The sequence below is a fragment of the Vanacampus margaritifer genome, chromosome 3, assembly GCF_051991255.1.
Source record: "Vanacampus margaritifer isolate UIUO_Vmar chromosome 3, RoL_Vmar_1.0, whole genome shotgun sequence".
Taxonomy (NCBI): domain Eukaryota; kingdom Metazoa; phylum Chordata; class Actinopteri; order Syngnathiformes; family Syngnathidae; genus Vanacampus; species Vanacampus margaritifer.
In genome coordinates, this window is record NC_135434.1 from 12,526,933 (window position 1) to 12,547,585 (window position 20,653).

The following is a 20,653-nucleotide window of genomic DNA, read 5'->3' on the forward strand; positions in this document are numbered from 1 at the left end:
TTTATCTTGAAAAGTCATATTAAGTTGAACGTAGTAAATTCTCACGCTATTTATTGTTATTTGTCTGGGCTAAACCAGACGTCTCGGTTTGTTGGGGATAGTCCCGTATTGCCCCGGGACAGTCTCGGTTGTGCCTAATGTGCCGCTTCCTGGTGGATTTCGCCAATCCCATTGTTTTGTCCCAATATTACACAGGTCCCAACCCGGCGTCTCGTTTTTAATGCCATGCGTTGTCATAGCGATTCATACGATAAACCCATTAAAAAAGCGAATGTACCTGTTAAATTCTTTCCTATTTGTTTGTGTTATCATTCTCATCCGTATCTAATCGGGAGCCGTCATATTGGAACTACTTCCTGCTTCCGTGCCTAAGAATCATGGGAAATGTAGTCTTACTGCTTGCTGGTCAGAGCATGGTGGCATATTTCCAATGTTACAATGTGGGACTGGTGCTACCAATAGCCATTGAGCAAAAGGGGTGGATAGTGGTGAGTGGGTCTAAAAGAAGTCTAAAAGAAGCAGCTGCTACTCCTTCTGAAGTTTCGCAGGTCAAATTTGTCACCTCTCCAGTCCGTGTGGCTGCCATCCATCCAGAACATTGACGAAAAAAAAGGTGTGAAATTCCGAATTCTGATACGCGTTATAAAGCAAATAAAGAAAATTTGCCGGTTGAAGCAAAAAGTGGGAAAATTCTAATTTTACTGTGGAGGCGCACTGTACAAAGAGTTTCTGTTTACTAGGGGTGGGAATCTTTGAATGTCTCACGATTCGATTCCGATTTTTGGGCCTGCGATTCGATTCAGAATCGATTTTCGATTGAGAACGATTTTTGATTCAAAATGATTTGAGTGACAATGATTTTTGCTTCAATCTATAGATGTGCAAGGAATTGTAGTGATCTACTCCAGTCTGACTCGCTAATGCTAATTAGCGCGCTACTCGCGGCACTTTTATCACTCCATAGAACGGCTCCACGCTGAAAAAAAAACAACTTTTATTGGAATAACGTGATCGTGACTTTTTCCTTCTACTCTTTAATGTGGCTACAACTTAAAAGTGTGTAAGACCGTGTGAAACCACACTGCCCCTCAGTGGCCAAACATATAACATAAACAGCACTCCAAATAAAGGCACACACAGACAAAGGCAAGACAGAATAAAATAATTTAAATCAAATAGATTTTGGCACATTTAAAATCGATTCTGAATCATACTAAATGTGAATCGATTTTTTTTTTGGCACACCCCTACTGTTATTTACTCTTATTTAGGAATATTGCTTGGCCGACTTTTTGGTACCCCCGTTCCGTGTCGGTGCTTTTCACTAGGCAGTTTTAACAAGACTGTTCTGTTTATTATCATCACATTAAAAGGTTCAGCGAGTTTGTCCCTCAAGAAGTTGAACTGTTCCAGTCGCGGAAGTTTGACATTGACGTGCATGAAGACGTCAGTAGAGTGTCTTTATATTACTGCACTGTCACGCACGCACGGAAGAGGGCGGGCTTTATAGACAGGAAGGTGCCGTCAAATAACCTTTGCGATTGCTTTAAACACGCTCAAACATCCTTGTTGCTCTCTCGAAGCTCGCACTGCTACACTTTTTCAAACATGTGAGAACAGATCAGGTTTAAAACTTCTTAGTTTTTGGGTAATTTGTTGATACTTGTACAGGCCGCAGTCAAGAGCGGTTTTATTCTTTTCTTTTTGTTTTTTATCAATGAGGCATTTGTTTCATTACTAATTGAATTGTGCAGATGCCTGAGTGTGACGTCATGCCCTTTAAAAGCTTTTGTGCGGTCACAATTCAATAAGCTGTCATGCTTGTCACATGCAAGTTATTCGTCCTATGAAACGTGACAGATGAGCTGCATGGCCTCCATTTAAACCCAGGCAGGGAATTTGCTTGTACTCGATCAGTAACCAGCGGGCACCATCATTGTTGAGCTCAAATGTGTGTGTGCACACGTGTGTGTGATTGCATAGCCAAAGGAAGTGTCAGGAGGATGTTTATAATTAATTGCACCTTGATAATGGAGGCGTTTCCCTTCTGTCCATGTTTGGAGTAGTGTGAAAAAAAATCATCTCTTTCGCTGTCTATCTATCTGTCCGTCTGTCTGTCTGTCTGTCCGTCATCCATCCATCTATCAATTATCCATCCATCCATCCATCTGTCCGTCATCCATCCATCTGTCCGTCATCCATCCAGCCATCTATCCAACCATCTATCCATCCGTCCATTTATCCATCTATCGATCTATCCATCCGTCCATCCGTCTATCTGTCTGTCTGTCTGTCCGTTATCCATCATCTATCTATCAATGTATCCATCCGTCCATCTGTCCGTCATCCATCCAGCCATCTATCAATCATCTATCCATCCGTCCATTTATCCATCCATCCATCGATCTATCCATCCGTCATCTATCCGTCTGTCTGTCTGTCCGTTATCCATCATCTATCCATCGATCCATCTATCCATTGATCTATCCATCTATCCGTCTGTCTGTCTGTCTGTCCGTTATCCATCCATCTATCCATCCATCTATCAATCTATCCATCCGTCCATCTGTCCGTCATCCATCCAGCCATCTATCCCACCATCTATCCATCCGTCCATTTATCCATCCATCCATCTATCCATCTATCCATCTGTCCATCCGTCATCTATCCGTCTCCTCCGTCTATCCGTCTGTCTGTCTGTCCGTTATCCATCCATCTATCCATCGATCCATCTATCCATTGATCTACCCATCCGTCCATCTATCCATCTGTCCATCTATCAATTTATCCATCCATCCATCATCTATCCATCTATCCATCTGTCTGTCTGTCTGTCCGTTATCCATCCATCTATCCATCCTTCCATCTATCCGTTGCTCTATCCATCCATCTATCCATCCGTCCATTTATCCACCCATCCATCTATCGATCTATCCATCCGTCCATCCGTCATCTATCCGTCTGTCTGTCTGTCCGTTATCCATCATCTATTTATCAATCTATCCATCCGTCCATCTGTCCGTCATCCATCCAGCCATCTATCCAACCATCTATCCATCCGTCCATTTATCCATCCATCCATCTATCGATCTATCCATCCGTCATCTATCCGTCTCCTCCGTCTGTCTGTCTGTCCGTTATCCATCCATCTATCCATCCATCCATCTATCCATTGATCTACCCATCCGTCCATCTATCAATCTATCCATCCATCCATCCTCTATCCATCTATCCATCTGTCTGTCTGTCTGTCCATTATCCATCCATCTATCCATCCTTCCATCTAGCCATTGCTCTATCCATCCATCCATTTATCCATCCGTCCATCCATATATCCATCTATCCATCTATCTATCTATCTATCTATCCATCCATCCATCTGAAGAAAAAATACATATATTCTGGGTAGGAGTCGCAGATGGTTTTGTGTTGTTTGCCTGGCTTGTGTGCAGGCAGCGTGGGTTCAGTTCCCAGCCACTGATGTGTGAATGTGAATGATCGTCTATCTCTATACGTGCCCTATTCTTCCTTTTCCGAAATCAGCTTGGATCGGGTCCAGCACCCCACAACGACATTGGAAATAGATGGATGGATGACAGTCTGTGCATTTTGAGCTATTACATGGGGGGGTATATGGTCTATACAATCAATTTTAAGTGTGATTGATGTGGTTGTTGTCATTTGAAGAAAATGTGTGTTGCCTTCAGCACTGCTTTAAATTCATTGAAATGTAACCCAGACCTCCGGTCTGAGGACCGGAGCTATTTTGGCTTGTTTGAGCAGTTATGGATGACGGAGAATGCGTTTTTCACATAGTTTGCTGGTTAATGGTCAATTTTCATTCCTGTGCCTCGACACCCTCCTGTGTACCTCTTGCGCATTAGCCTCAGGCTCGCCTCAGACAATGAGACACTTGTTATCTCACTCTCGTCTGCCATTGCCCTGTGTCATTGACTCGAGTCGCGCCCGAGCAAACTTTAGATGACTTTCTATCGCTGCCAGTTGCTTTGCTTTTGAAATTGGCTTTTTTTTTTCTTCTTTTTTTTTTACTTTGGAGAGACCTGAGACCTGCTGTCACTTGTGATGACACAAACACATCAGTCACAGTTTGCAGGGTATGCCAAGGACCCCTACCAGCACTGTGTGAGTGTGCATACATGCGTGTGTGTGTGTGTGTGTGTGCGTGCGTGAGGTGCTGCTCAACTGCAGTATCAATCTTGCCTTCCTGCTCGTTTGTGTGGTGCCAGCGCTCTGGCTCTCATTACGCTCTCCACACTCTAACCACGGCGAGGCCAAGCAGCTCAACACGTCGTACCTTTTCCCTGCATCAGAATTGTGATGTGGCAGAGAGAGAGAAAACACAAGCTTGGTGGCAAAAATCCTTCATATGTAGAAGCTTTGCTATCACCATATGGGTGGTGTAAACCATGGCTGTTTTCTCATTGTTTAATTAAGCAGATTTTGTATAGTGGTAAGTTGAGAAGAATACATATCTTGAAAAAAATGCCGATATTAATGGTTTACACCAGAATGATACCACAAACGATGCACCCGAAACATGTCAATATCATTTGAATCTCATATGACAATATTACTCTTAAATGTTAGGTTTCGGTTTTGTAGGGGTTGGATTTTGTTTATTATGGGTAGGTTTGTTGTTTTAGCCTGTGGTTGGCGTTTGTCATGTGTTCCTGATTTCTCCCCTTGTCTCGTTATGTCTGATCACGTCCACCTGCGTTTCTTCCCTTGCCAGTGTGTCTGACCAATCGGTGCCATCAGCCTCTTGTGTTCCCCAGGTGGGTCTCATTAGTGTCGGCGTATTTAGTCTGTTGTGTTTGTCCAGTCTGGGTCGGTCCACTGTCGCGTCGCAAGTTTTGTCGCTTCGGCCATGTCTTGCTGGTTACTCGTCATGCCACTTGAGTTTGCTTTGATTTAGGACTTTGTTGTTTTTTGTCGGCACGTTTTGCACCACCTTGGCCTCCTCGCTGTATGCCCCCCACCCCCTCCCCCCAACACACACACACACACACACACACACACTAACATTTAGGTCCAAAACCACAGCCGACCATGACATTAAAACAAAAATAATTAAAAATAGATGTCTGACAGATATGCTTTTAGATTAGTTAGCAATTAGCATTACCTATCCGTCTTTCGTCAGAATTCTATTGTGCGAAAGATACTTGTCGGAAGTGTAGCTTACTCAATAGCGACTGCGCAATGTGTTTAGCTGCTCTAGCTAGCTAGCCAAAGCTCCATGCTAGCTAGTTGGTACGGCGCAAATAGGACCGAGCTGACTATCTCGTGACGTGAGCATGTCCACCTCAGCGAAGCTTTTGGGACCGTCTCAGCGGTTTAATTATCTGGAAAAACGTACAAGTCTGTGATTTTTGGTTTCGTCATTCAATATGTTTTGACGAAGCGCAAAATGCTAATTTTGACTCTCTAACTACAATGCGAAAACGCTTATTGTGGCCCTTGGAAGTAAATACAGGACATCATTTTCTGTCTCCATTGTTGTTGCTGTTGTTTATGCGTCTCATTAGCAGTAAATGCTTCAATGCAGTGCCGTTTTTACAGTTTTCTGAATTTGTAGAAAACCGAGCGCCCAACATGAGGCAATTAGATCTGATGGTTTGGAATTGCAGCGCCACCTGTTGTACTGGCATCCAGCCTTTATTTTTATTTTGCTTACGACAGTATTTACATATAAAGGTTTCATATTATTAAACTAGTTTAGACTACAATTGTGTTTTGTAGTTAAAACTTTAGCATTGGTTAGTGATAGACCAACTAGATTTTTGACTGTCACAACCTTATAAATATTAGTCTGTACTAACGCATATGTTATGTAGTCAGTGAGAACACTGATGCATCCCACGAGGAGCGCGGTGAAGTGGTAACTTGATTAAGAACTGACTTGAAGCATAACAGACATGTTTCTCACCAATATGTCTCCGTTTTGTGTGCATGGCCGCTAACGTGGAATGTTAGTTCTTACCCACAAAGACCTCCCTGTTTCACCTCCTGATTTTTTTTTTGTAAGAGGAAGCAACGACTTGCTTGATCAGAAACAGTGTTTACTTCATTGTGTGTATTTTGCTTCGAGGCCCTTCATGTCCAGAATGTTTTTTTTCCCCCACACTATTCTGCATGTTTGAGTCATCATCATCATCATCATCATCATCATCATCATCATTTACGTTCAACTTCACACATTGTTGCGCTTGCGTTCTCTTTACTACCGACTTCTTCTTTTGTGAGCTGCCTGCATTTCAAAACCCTCAATGTACAGTATTGTATTGCTTTGCATGAATGCAGTGTATCTCAGTGGTTTCTCATTCAACCTTATGAATGTTTCAAATAAGAGGGCATTTTATTACTAATAAATAAATACAAATAATTCGGCCTTTTTCTTTTTTTTTTCAGAAATTCATAAAATTTTGCTAACTGACTGAAATTCTGATTTCCCGTGTATATCAAGTGCGTGTGAGTGTGCGGAAACATGAATCAGACCAGGAATTGACTTAATGAGAGACTAATAGATTAAGAATTTGTCTACTGCATGGAATTGATTATTGATTAACTCATTCACTGCCACTGACGGCTATAGACGTCAAAAATTCATTTGAACTATTTCTATTAGTTACGTATTTTTTCCCACTTTTGTTAACAAGAGTATGAAAACATAGATTAATATATAATATAAAATATAAATAGAGTAAAAAAAATATAAAAATATATAAAATGTGTAATTAATTTAAAAAAAGATTATTAAAAATTCAAAGCGTCAGGCGATTATTTTTTTTTAATGTTAATTAATCGCATTACTTCAATAGTTAACTCACAATTAATCACACATTTTATATCTGTTCTAAATATACAATTAAAAAATATAGGTTTTCATACTCTTGTTAACAAAAGTAGAAAAAATGTTAAACTACTAGAAATAGTTCAAATGAATTTTTGACGTCTACAGCCGTCAATGGTAGTGAATTAGTTAATCAAATTTTGAATTAAACAAGTTAAAATGAAGTGCAGTATTTGTCTGCAGTCACATAGGTGTTATTGTTTCGGTCTCAACGGAAATGGGAAGTTGCGCTACAGCCACGTATGGCCACTCGCCACCCCTATTAGTCTAACTCGATAAGATGTAGACATTGAAACAAGAGTTTAAAACATTCCGAGAGAAATAATCAAATGAGCAAAATGAAGTAAGATTCATTCATTTGTTACTTTTCTCCACTGTCAAAATTGAGTCTAATGCCAATCACAGATTTGTGCCTTTTTACTGAAGCCGATTTAAAAGGGGGATATTATGGAAAATGTATTTTTAACTCATTCACTGCCATTGACGGTTATAGACGTCAAAAATTCATTTGAACTATTTCTATTAGTTTTTTTTCCACTTTTGTTAACAAGTGTATGAAAACCTAGATTTTTTTTATTGTACATTTAGAACATATATAAAATGTGTGATTAATCGTAATTTAACTCGTAAAGTCATGCAATTAATTGCGATTTCCTCATTTTTAATTGTAATTAATCGCATGACTTCAATAGTTAACTCACGATTAATCATGAATTTGATATGTGTTCTAAATGTTTCTAGGTTTTCATACTCTTGTTAACAAAAGTGGAAAAAAATGTTAAACTAATAGAAATAGTTCAAATTAATTTTTGACGTCAATAGCCGTCAATGGCATTGTATGAGTTAATAACTTGTATACAAACAATTGGGTCTCTGGTGGGCCTGCCCACCCATCAAGTGGGAAATTTGACAACTGTGTGTGTGAGATTTTTTTTTTTGTGAACGGCCTATAGATTCAGATTTGGGATCTTCACAGTTGGGCAAAATGAAATAATGTCACCTGGAGATTTCTCTAACCATCACACAATTTTCTCTGATTGTGAGAATCTCGTGTACCTGAAAGTGATTATTGAATCGAAGTAATGAAGTGTTTGTACTCTTTACATTACATTAAGACTGACTGCACATAACCACTATCAGGTTGATCAGCGTCCTGTAATTCTTCATCCTTGAGGCATTTTAACCGATGAATGTCAGGCTTTTTATTAAGACTACTGAGAACTATTTAATTTTGAGGGAAAGTGGCATAATATGTCTCCTTTAGTGGTGAAAACGGACAGAAAATCTCCCTGGGCATTGATCGTAGTGAAGCAGGTTGTCACTGGTCAGTTGAATAAAGTCTCTGGAATGACACAAAATGGTCATTTGGAGCCTGAAACAACCCCCGAAGGTCTTGTAGAAATAGATTTGTGCAAATTAAGTTCGACCATGACCAATAAAGATTTGAGCCTTTCGACACAACAATATTTCTATGATAGAAAGGGGCAGGTATGACTACATGACGCCATACTTTAAGGAGAAGGGGGGGGGGGGTGATAGCAATAAGGCTCCCCAAAGCCCTGAGGCAGCTTTTGAGATCACATCGATTCTAAATATCCATTTCTCTTTCAATTTGATTTATCAGGCCGCGCTGTCCGCACAGCAGCTGCTACACGGGGCCGCTCAATCTGGCATTCATCTCGCCCACAAAAGGGGAGAAGACGGACAGATCAATAAGAAAGACAGAGCGAGCGAGCTGGCACCCTCCCCAGGGCTGGCGGTCGTGACGCATGTCTTTGTGAGCTGTTGGAAATTAGGAACATCACCGCAGTTTGGACTCACTAACTGACTGGAAATGACTGATTGGTTTTGGGATTTGAAATGTGGTTTGCTTCATAGGACTCTTCTGTTTTAGTCAAGTCAAGTGATGATCTTTACCAGGCCATCACATGAGATTATCATGTCCTGTTTTGGAATCTATTTCATTAGATAGTAGCCTCTTGAAGCTAATTAATGGCTAGCCCCGGAGGCTAATCCTTTCACTAGCCACATTCCCGCCCCCAAACTTGCATTAGACAGACCTTTGTAGTTTTCCTTGTAAGCTGATTCTGTGAAACGTAATACGCGCGGTGAATCAGAGTGCCACTGTGCGGCCATGTACGTCAGCCTTTGACCCAAACAAAACCTGGGGTTAGCCCAGAGATGCTATCAAGCGCGGGTCCTTCCTGTATGAACAAAGGAGCCGTCCACTTCAATGGTGCCACCGCTGCTAATAAATGGCAATGAAGCAAAAACAATGTGGATGGAGTGTTGTATTTGCGTTGGAAGGAAATCATCTAATAATAATATTGTAGACGACTAGACGTCTTGCTCTCGGAGGGCTACTCTTGGACGTAACCTTTGTCAAAGTTGGAACCGAGGGTACGAACCTGGCTGTGTGAGAATGGCGCAGACCTCCGTCAAGGCACCGCTAGAAAATTATAATAATTGCCTGTATTAACCTGGTGTGTCCTCAAGGCCTGTATTTGTTATTCTAAGGTAGTGGTGACCAAAATATGGCCCGGGGGCCATTTGTAGCCCACTATTCATTTTTAAACGGCCTGCGACATGCACTAATAAATTAGTTTTATAGACTGTCAAGGTTTTCTAAATATGTAAATGAACAATTTTCAATTAAATAACATTTCTCTCCATAACACTGTGGTAAATAAATATATTATTTTTTTACAAACAAAAATGATCATCTTATGACAGATTGTTTCTTTTTTACTTAATTGATTTAGAAATGGGATTCGACTGGGGGCTCATATTTTCTGCTGGGTTACAGGGTCTCAAATGCCCCAAAATCTTGTAAAATCCTTGCAGTTAAAAAAAAAAAAAAAAAAGTAATATATAAACAATATGCAATATACTGCTTGATTGATTGATTTTGGTGGGCTTGATTAATTAAAGTAAGAAAATTCCTAAGTGGCCTTTGCATCTATCGATTTTTGGACACCTTGTTAAGGCAATTATGAACACAATTGACACTCATTTGCAGTGCCAATCCAACAACAGACAGCAATTTAATATATATATATATTTTTTTAAAACATCAAAAGAGTGGTTAGGTCATTAGTAGATAACTTAAAAAAAAATAAAAAATTTAAATGGTTCATTTTACAAATAAAATAATTCATTCTCATTTTTATTTCAATTATTTAAACAAATAAATAATTGGTAACATTTTTATTTAAAAAAAAAAATCAATTGGATGAATGATTAAATACATTTAAAATGTGTTAAATTTACAATAATAAACTTTCTACATGTCATTATTTATGTAATTATACTTATTCTTACAATATTTCACATTTCACTTACTATAAACATAAACATTTAATGACTATTAAATAAAAATAAAACAAATATATATATATTTGTTTTCTTTTTTCCTGGAGAGCTCAGTTCATTCGGTAATTTTACCGATTTGACATGTCATCATCGTTGCTCTCTTTTTTTATTTTTTTTTATTAATTTTTATTTTGTGTGTGGGTGTGTATGTGCATGTGCGTGCGTGTGAGTGTGTACAAATATATTTTAATTAAGCAATTTTAGAAAATATTTGGCTTAAGGAAAGCAACAACCATTGCAGGATGAGATCAGTGGACCTGATTAAAATCGGAGTGGGCCATATGTGGCCCGCGGGCTATACCTTTCCCACCTCATTACACGTGATTGTAAAAGATTATTCTCAGTAATTATTCAGCATTTTAAGAATGTCAATAAACATGAAGGGGGAAAATACCACAGAAATGTGTTCCATAAATCGTTTTTAATCCTGCTAACAAACACACAGTGATTAGAACCCTCACGCCCTTGGAGGAGGTAATAAGCGCTTAGTACATGGCCAGATGCTGTGGCGCAACCGCGTCCCTCGTGGTCGGCGGCCTCCGGAGGCGGCGCCTGACACGCGTTCCGGGAATCGCCCTCATTAGCGGCGAAGCTGGATGACGCTGGCGATTTGGATGACGACAGTGTTTATGGCTGGACGTAATCAACGGCTTAGACGGGTTTAGAGAGGGAGTCCCCCCTCGTACCTGGCCGGATCAGAGTCATAATGACAGACTTGGAACTTTCTGCACCGCTACGTTCTTTCGCTAGCTCACTCCCCCCCCCCGAAAACTTGGCATTATATCCACATTTGTACAAACATTTAGAACCAATGTTTAGCCAACACTTTCCTGTGTGTGTGCGTGCGCGCTGGCACACGATGAATGCAACGGCTTCCTTGGAGGAAACGCACTCCCACTTGCACAATCCCAACTGTTACTTTATAACTCGGTGTGTAGAATAACACTCAAGTCAGCAGTCATCTAGGACTCGCTCATGATGAACTGACAACATTTCAAATGTGCCGCAGGGTTTTTTATTCCATCTGTTATAGTTGTTGTGTACGTGCATTCGTTTGCTTTCAATTAAGGGCTGGTTTCAATGGTTTCAATCTACTTTTGAGGCTTTTTGACCCCTTTATGACCACCGTACTTTGAATAAGTGTCGCAGAAGAAGAAAAGATAAACAATACACCAAACAAAAAGGCCATGGTCTCGTCTCGAGTTTTTAACTAAAAATGTGTGCCAAATTCCGAATAGTATGACCAAAGTGGTGTTCAACCTTTACCATAATATTACTATTAAAATTCAATCTATACAGGGGTCCTCATTTTAATGGGGAAGTCAACCTCCAAAGAAATTCTTGACAATAATACTCTAAATACGGTATTCTGGTGAATATTACGTTAGTGGAATATGAGTTAAGCAGCAAAATCCAGCAGTTTTTATCAGTATCAGAAGGCGGCGGCCATTTTGCCACTTGCTGGCGAGTGAAAATGACATCACAGTTGCTCAGGTCTCAGGTAACAACCAATCGTGGCTCAGCGTCAGAAAAACGGTGAGCTGTGATTGGTCGTTGCCTGAGCCCTGAGCACCTGTGATGTCATTTTCACTCGACAGCAAGTGGCAAAATGGCCGCACCCCGAGATGGATAAAAACGTTGGATTTTGCTTCATAACTCATATTCCACAAATGTGATGTTAATCAGAATTCAGACTAATGAGGTCGCATATAACATAACCCCTTTAAGACAGAGTTCCATTTGTACAGCGGCGATGTTGCCTCAATTTTTTAAGCAAGTGGGTAAGTCAGAATTACAATAAACAATGCTTTTTTTGGTCGACAATCATGCACCCGTCACTCTCAATTTGTCTCATTTCGAGCCTTCTTGATCCCTTTATGGCCACCGTACTTAAAGTGAGTTTCACATTTCTCCTGTAAATTCTCGCCAAATTCAGAATAGTACGATTTCAGGGATGCGAGACTTTCACCATAATAATACTTAAAAGGGAAAGTCACGTCAAATAAGTCAGTCAAGTCCGGTAACAACGACTCATGGATGTGGTCATGTGACCAAACTGTTTGCAAACTGAGGCCCTCGGCACTGTGATGTCATTTTCAGTCAAAAGCAAGTGGCAAAATGGCCGTCCCATGAGATGGCTAAAAACGGGTGGATTTTGCTGCTAAGTCATATTAATTAAAATACTGTACATAATGTTATAGAGTATTTTTTTGTTGACTCTTCAAAAAATAACAACAATAACTAGTAATGTAGAATTACACCTGTCCAGGTCTTTGTATATAAAATGTACAATTATGAATTATATATAATGTTTCTATACAAGGATTTATTTATTTTTTCATCTCTGCCACTCTTTACACCGTTCTTTAACTTCCAGTGTTTTTTGCATTAAACTCTCTTTTTGCGCTGCTTTTTAATAGGATTTATTCCTGGTCGTGTTAATCCCATGCAGAACCGTATGTTCTTGTTCGTGTGAGCGTACGCGGTGATGGCGCGCTTATATAAACTGCACACGAACACATTGTGTAGCCACACACAAAAACACTAGCGTTCCATTCCGAGCGTGTCTGCGCGTGTGTGTGAGTGTTGGGGAACATCCTGGATTACCTGCTCTGTGTTGGCGCACAATGACAGGCTGTCCCCTTTACACACGCACAAACACGCTCTCAGTCTAATGGGGTTTCTCTTGTGGACCGTCCAAAATGTTCACACAAAGAAATGTCCACACAATAAAGGTAGGATGGCGAGTGTTTTGCCATGCAAACAGAAAGGGAGAGCCATACGCACACACACACACAAAGCTTGTCCACAAGCATGTGGCCTCAACTCTCGCTCACACACTCTCACCAGCGTAGTAGTGATGTCATCAGGGCTTTAATGAGGGATTACTCTGACATCACCGGGCCCGCTGCCAGTTTAAACCTATTAGCTGCCCCATGTGCTCGCGCCGTACGGCATCTCGAGTGCGGTGGTTGCATGTGTGTGAGTGCGTGTGGCCATGCGTGATGTTTAAAAGGATGCCCACGTCCATTCATCTGTCCATCAATTTAAAAGAGGAAGCGGGTTTCACAGTTAGTGTGCGCGGACGACGTAAATCCTGCAAGGGCTCGACGGCACTTCCCGGGTAACACTTGAACATCTGTTTCTTTGTGTCGTTGTTGTCGCCGCATCACTGGAATGCTAACAAATTAGCAGTGCCAGTTCATTCAAATAAATCGTATTGCACTGGAATAGCTCAAGTGTAAAGATTTTTTTCCATCTTAAATGATTTTTACCACCCCAATGTAGGGCTGCTTGATTATGAAGAAAATATTAATCATGATTATTTTGGTAATTGAAATCACAATTAGGACGATAATTTCGTTTTTGGTGCAAAACATGAACGTTTTCAAACGTAATAATTATTAGGATAAATACAATTCTTTGAAACACTATAATTATGCAAGTTCCTTTTGGGTGAAACAAAATGTATTAACTCATTCACTCCTAGCCATTTTCACGGAAGCAACCCTCTTCGCTCCCAGCCGTTTAACTGGATTTTGACTGATTTTGCGAACGTTTTTTTATCTGTTTCCGTTTTTCAGCAATTAGCATTAGAATATAGCTAAGTTACATCATTAATTCACAAATCTGTTTAAAACACTGAGGAAGAGAGCCTTTTTGCAACATGGCCCTTTTGATCTCTTATACTCTGCTGCCACCTGCTGGCCGTTTTTTTGTAATAACTGTCATTGCTTTAAGCGACCTCTTCAGGTCAGAGGCTGCATCAAAGCCTTCTGCATGCTCTAGCATAAAAACATTTTAAAAAACATTTTAAAAAACGTATTCATACGTTTTTGGGACCATGGCACTAGTTTAAAAGAGAACGTTTTTATACGTTTTGGGGAGCAAATTAGTTAAATTAGTTATTAAAGTTTTTAAAAAGGTGCAAATGTATGCATTTAAACAACTCAAACAACTCAAAATTAGTATTAAAAATTTATTTTTTACAATCATGTTAATTTTGTAATTGTGTAGTGTAATAATTGAAATTGTAATTGAATTTTGAATAATTGCACAGCCCTATCCCAATGTGGGATGTACTTGGATGACCAATACATCACACTGTACACGTACTGCAAATCAAATGTCTGTTATACTGTAGTACCAAGATAGACCTATGAGAGGCAGCATGGTGCCACAGCCCATCCAGGCTGTGGGAAAATATAAAGAATAAGCAAAGTTAGCAGTAGGTGAAGAAATATGTGACTTATATTTGGCTATTGGATGTTTCAGGTTGCAATCACGGAATCGATGGCTCGTACAAACTCAGTTTTCAAATCTGATCAGGGAGGGAAAATCATTCCTGATAAAAAAAAATATATAAAAAATAAATAAAACATCATTAAAAGCAGCTAACAAAACTTTAAATTATTTGTTTTTTTTTATCAATTCAAAGTAAAAAAAAAAAATTAAAAGAAGCTACTAATAAAGGTAGTATTGTCTGTATTTGCCCTGCAGATAGGCAAAGTCAAAGTCATCCAGCTATAGAAAATGGATTAATTACTTAACAAATGTTTGTATACCCCCCCCCCCCCCCTCCTCCCAAATACACACCTCCCCCATGTGATGTGCATTTGAGTAAATAATAACAGCCCCGGTTACGGTGGAAACACAATATTGAATATTTCAGCCCATTAAAAGCACAATATTTGTATTACATTTAATTATATTAATGCTCAAGTATTTTATTTACATTTGTCATTTGAATGCATTGCAAACTGCCTTATTGTGAAAGAAAAATGGCTCCTTGCAATTTTTTTTCTTTTTTTTGGCTCACTTCCCATTGTGTTGTCTTTCCAGCGCGTCCCCTCTCGTCATCCTCTATTTTGTCATCATTTCTTATCCTTAGCAACTGCATGCTGATTGGTTACCTTTCCCTTTTCAAAGCTGCCACATCGCCAAGGCAACCACATCATAAACATGACTCGGCGGGCACGGCAAAAGGTAGGCAGGAAGTGAGATCCAAGGTGAGGCGAAGGGAATTGGCCCCGGTCACGCAAAACGGCCCGTTTTTCTCCCCTTTAATTCGAGGCGCGGCATTGGTCGAGAGACGCTTGCTTGGCATCAAAGCAGCGTGCCGACTCTTCCTCGCCATAACTTTACTCATTCATGCACACCGGAAGATGAATAGTCAGTCAATGTCACCCTGCTTTCCCGTGGACGAGGTGCAGTTGCCATGGTGATAATCTGCCACCTTAGCGGGAGCAACAGAGAATGTTTTCTTTTCTTTCTTTTTTTTAACCATTTATCCACCGTTGCGGAGAATTCAATTAACTCTGATGTATGTGCTCTCTGTACGAGCCTGTCAGCCAGTGGTGCAAGATAGATGGCTGCATGGCCAATCGCCGCCTCTTTGTCGAATCGGATTGTCACTCACATTTTGCGTTATCTGTGGAGAAACAATAGCACAAAAAGAAAAAGTCTGGTTTACACTAAAACCTGACAAAGTGCTTGTGTAGAAGTAGTGTACTCTACTACACAGAATTTCCCAATATTTTTTGATCTTACACGGTAAATTTCACTAAACATTGTTTATTTGGTCCCACTCTAAACCGAATCGAATTTACACTTAGAAGAGAGTAAAATATATATATATATAATATAAAGTATTTTACTGTTTACAAAAGAATTAGCCTATCCCATGACCAAAATCTAATAAAATTCCAAGTATAGTAAAGTAAAAAAAAAAATAAAAAAAGATAATTATTTTTCTATTTAATTTTATTTGTTTATTTACAAAAAGTTACACAACGAACTCACGACCTTCAGCTTGGGAGCCGCTCTACCACCTGAGCTATGCCACTCCTGCTGTTTGCTAATATCCAAAATTAGATGTTTTTGGTCTCTTGGAGTTATGACGATTCCAGCGATATACTAACACACAGTAGGAAGCTGTATGGCTCAGGGAGTAGATTGGCTGTCTCCCAATCTGAAGTTGTGGGTTTGTTCCTCAACCCTTCAGTGACTTTTTTTCAAAATAAACTTGTCAAATTTAGACAAAATCTCTCCTTACAAAATGTACTTAGAATTTCTGAGTGAAAAATATTTAATAGGTTTTTCTCATGGGATAGGCAAATTCTCCCGTACATGCTAAAATTTACTCTGAATATTTTACTCTCTTCCAAGTGTAAATTATTTTTTCTATTTAGAATGGCACCAAATAGACTCTTTTTAGAGTAAAATTTACTGCACAAAATTTACTGTGTACCTCATACACACCACCATACTAAAGTTTCACAAAATGTATATACTGTATACTAAAATTTGTTGTTTGCCATGTGTTATGTCCTTCAGAATCAGTAGTACTGGCCCATATAATTTAAACTATATGACAGGAGCTTTTTTTTTTTTTTGCATCATTTGATTGGTTGATTAGAACATGTAAAGGATATTTTGAAATTATTATTATTATTATTCTGGACTTTTTTTTGACTTCAAAATGTGACGAAATGTCGTTTGACTGCTATAACAATCTGCCTGGTTTGTATGCTAGTCACAGGCAAAAGCAATGCAATATTTCGTTTGTCGACACCGTGGAAAGGATTGAAGCGTTTGCATTGCGGAAATGTAAAAAATGCCCGGATGGCATTGCGGAAATGTAAAAAAAAAAAAAAATGCCCGGATGTTCGGACTTTGTGATAGAGTGCGAGTACTTGTAGGACCTGTGGTTACTTGGTGGGCGTGCGTCAGGGACGACTGGAGACCCGAGTGACGGCAGTGGCGCCATTGGATGCGCTGACAGCGTGTGTAAAGCATTATGCTTTGTTTTGTGAGGAGATGCTTGTCTAAGCACTGGAGCGTGCGTGTCACCTGTCCCGACGCACTCAAGTCACTACATGGAGACTGTGTGCGTACACGCGGGTGTCACAGGGGCCACCGATGTGACGGCATCGTCATGCGCGCGCACACACATGATCTACTTGTCACACGCTGGATGAGTGTGACAGAACGGAGAAGCAAGCGGAACACCGCCGAGGCACACATTTTGAAACAAACTCGTCTCGAAATGTTGCTCCTTATCTACGTTCACTTAAATGAGAGATTTATTTTGCAGTGTTTTTATTTTTATTTTTTGCTTTCTGTCCATACCGCATTTCTGCTGTTCCTCTCATTTGTGATAACTTGATTTGTGATGAGTTGTCCTCTGTTGACTCTTGGCTGCTTTTGTGGTGCGTTACTTCCTCCTACTGGTGAAAACTGTGAATTGCAGGTGTTGAAAGAAATGTGAATGATTGGGTTTAGTGGCCTCATATAAATTGATCTTGTGTCCAAATGGTCACCGCTACAGTCTGACAGGGAAAGATTTATACTGGCTAATGTCAGGTTTCATTTCTCACAGTTTAGTTTGATTAGGAAAATGATAACAATACTATCTGCTACTAATAATGTAATAATACATTAACAATATGTAATAGTAGCAGAATTAATAGTAGTTTACTTATTTTTATATTTGTATTGTATTATGTTGTATATTCTTTTTTTTTAAAGTCTTTTTAACAGTTGAGTTTGGAAAGGTAGTTTGTTTTTGTAGTATTTTTTTGATCATGCTCATTTTCAAATATTAAATTTATGGGTGGGAATCTTTGAATGTCTCACGATTCGATTCCGATTTTTGGGCCTGCGATTCGATTCAGAAACGATTTTCGATTAAGAACGATTTTTGTTCAAAATGATTTGATTGACAATGATTTTTGCTTCAATCTATAGATGTGCAAGGTATTGTAATGATTTACTCCAGTCTGAGTCGCAAATGCTAATTAGCACGCTACTCCCGGCACTTTTATTTCTCAAAAGAACGGCTCCACACTGCAAAAAAAAAACAACTTTTATTGGAATAACTTGATCGTGCCTTTTCCTTTTACTCTCTAATGTGGCTACAATTTGACAGTGTATTAGACCGCGTGGAACCACACTGCCCCTCAGTGGCCAAACTGGGTACAACATGAACAGCGCTCCAAATAAAGGCACACAGACAAAGGCAAGACAGTATAAAATAATTTAAATAAAATCGATTTTGGGACATTTAGAATAGATTCTGAATCGTACTAAATGAGAATCGCGATTCTTATGAGAATCTATTTTTTGGGCACACTCCTAATTAAATTGCTTTTTTTATGGTTTATTTTGAAAATAACGTTTCCTTTAGGCTTTTTTTTTAACAGAACAGTTGGTAACACGTTACAATAACTATAGGTTAGAACTAGTTAATAGATCATTAATGGACTGTTTATTAATTAGTTAGTAATGACTTGAGTGTTGATAGCAGTTTAAGGATTTATAATGTCTAGTTAATATATCTTTTTTTTTTCTTTTTTTTTACAATTATGCTCCATTAGTAATGAGGTTTAGAAATCAAAGTTATCTGCCATTGTTTTATTTTATGTATAAAACGTACTACTAATGGTATCTGTATAAATAACTTGAGTCTGAATCGTATTCTGGGAAAAAAAGTGGTATCGAACATCTCTAAACGTTGTTATTAATTATTTTTCCAGAATACAAGTTGAAAGATTAAAAAAAAATAAAGTAGTATTTTTGAAATTCACTTGTTAAAATATGTCTATTACTAAGAACAGTCCTGTCTGTTCTCCCCAGACTCCATATTACTTACTTGTTTAACATGTTTTTTTTTCTCCCCCAAAAATGTGAATTTATTGTCACTACGATTTTTTTCTCAAAATAGGCAACTTTTTACGTCTTACAGCACACAGGGGGGAAAAAAACTATCTACTACAAGACAAACAAAAGCATTTCATTTGAATAGTTTTTTTTTTTTTTCATGAACATAAAAACAAAAGAAAAAACATGAGCTTCCAATAATAATGTCCACTCAGCTGTTAACTGTCAAAACAGTTTGACAAATAAAAGGCAGACGGTGAGTGTAATTTATGGTCGACGGGACTTGCAGGACCGCATGCAGCATTACTTGAAAACATACTTGATTATGAGCTGGCAGATATGATAAATTAGTTTGCTCTGCATTTGCACTTTGCCCCCTCCTATTGCATCCCTCGCTCTCTCTCCCTCTATCATCTTTTTTTACTCCAAGTCACACCCACCGCCTCCCTCGCTCTCCACACTCCGCTCTTCTCCTCTTTTCACTAACCCTCGCCGCCGAAGCCTTCGGCGGTGCCCGCCGCGCTCGCTTGGCTTTTCATACCCGGCTCCCACACCCCACCCCTCCCTGACCCCCGCCCTTGTTGGAGATGAGTTTACCGGTCAACTCCGATTACCTGTCGCTGGAGAAGATAGCGCGCTACCGCCACGCCTGCTCCAACGGCTCGCCCTACGCCACCAACAAGCCCATCGACATCAAACCTCGCGGCAGGAGAGGGTACGCAAGGCAGACAGACAGACAGACGGACGGCTTGGCTTGGATGAAAGGAGTTGAGAAAAGTTTGTGTGAGATCCAGAAAGTCAGCATGAACTTGAAGCGCTTGCTTTGTTTGCATGCCTATGACTGAGTATCTGTTGAGTTGCTCCACCTGCTGTAGTCTATCACTGTTTACTCTCTGGATTTGTGTGTGTGTGTTTGTGTGTGTGTGTGTGTGTGTGTGTGTGTGTGTGTGTGTGTGTGTGTGTGTGTGTGTGTGTGTGTGTGTGTGTGTGTGTGTGTGTAGAGGCGTTTTTGATCTCTTGGGGGCCCCAAACAAAAAGGTCAATGGAGGACACCCTAAAAAAAAATTAGCTGTTAAGATGAGGTGATGGATAAACAACGATATTGTTTATTTTATTGAATAATTGACATAAAGCAATTGATGGGCGAGTACTGATACCATGTAACCTATCGGGCCGATACACTCTACAAACAGTTGGGTCAAAAGTAACCTAATTATTATCAAAAAATGGACCTATCCACTACATGGGTCAATTTGACCCAACTTTCTGGGTTGTTTTATAGAAAATTACTAAATTTTTTGACCCAAGTAAAGTTGTTTTTACGCCAAAAGACCCATTTCTTGACTCAAAGTTGGGTCAAAACGACCCAAGTAGAGGATCGGTCAATTTTTGAACCCATAGTTGGGTTATTTTTGACCCAACTATTTTTAGGAGCGTACGATACCTGGAAAGAAAACTGTCATTAATTGCATGCAGTATTAACTCATTCACTGCCGTTGATGGCTGTAGACGTGAAAAATTCATTTGAACTATTTCTATTAGTTAAACATTTTTTTCTACTTCTGTTAACAAGACTATGAAAACCTCGATTTTTTATTGTACATTTAGAACAGATATAAAATTTGTGATTAATTGTGAGTTAACTAGTGAAGTCATGCGATTAAAAAATGTAATCGCCTGACGCCCCGAATTTTTCATAATCTTTAAGTCGCGTCAGGCGATTAAAAATTTTAATTAATCACACAT

General features: G+C 39.4%; 1 protein-coding gene across 9 annotated transcripts in view; it reads left to right on the forward strand.

Moving 5' to 3' along the window:
* The window catches only part of pde4d (phosphodiesterase 4D, cAMP-specific), a 220,437-nt gene that overhangs the window by 154,459 nt on the left and 45,325 nt on the right, over positions 1–20,653 (forward strand). The window lies entirely within an intron of this gene.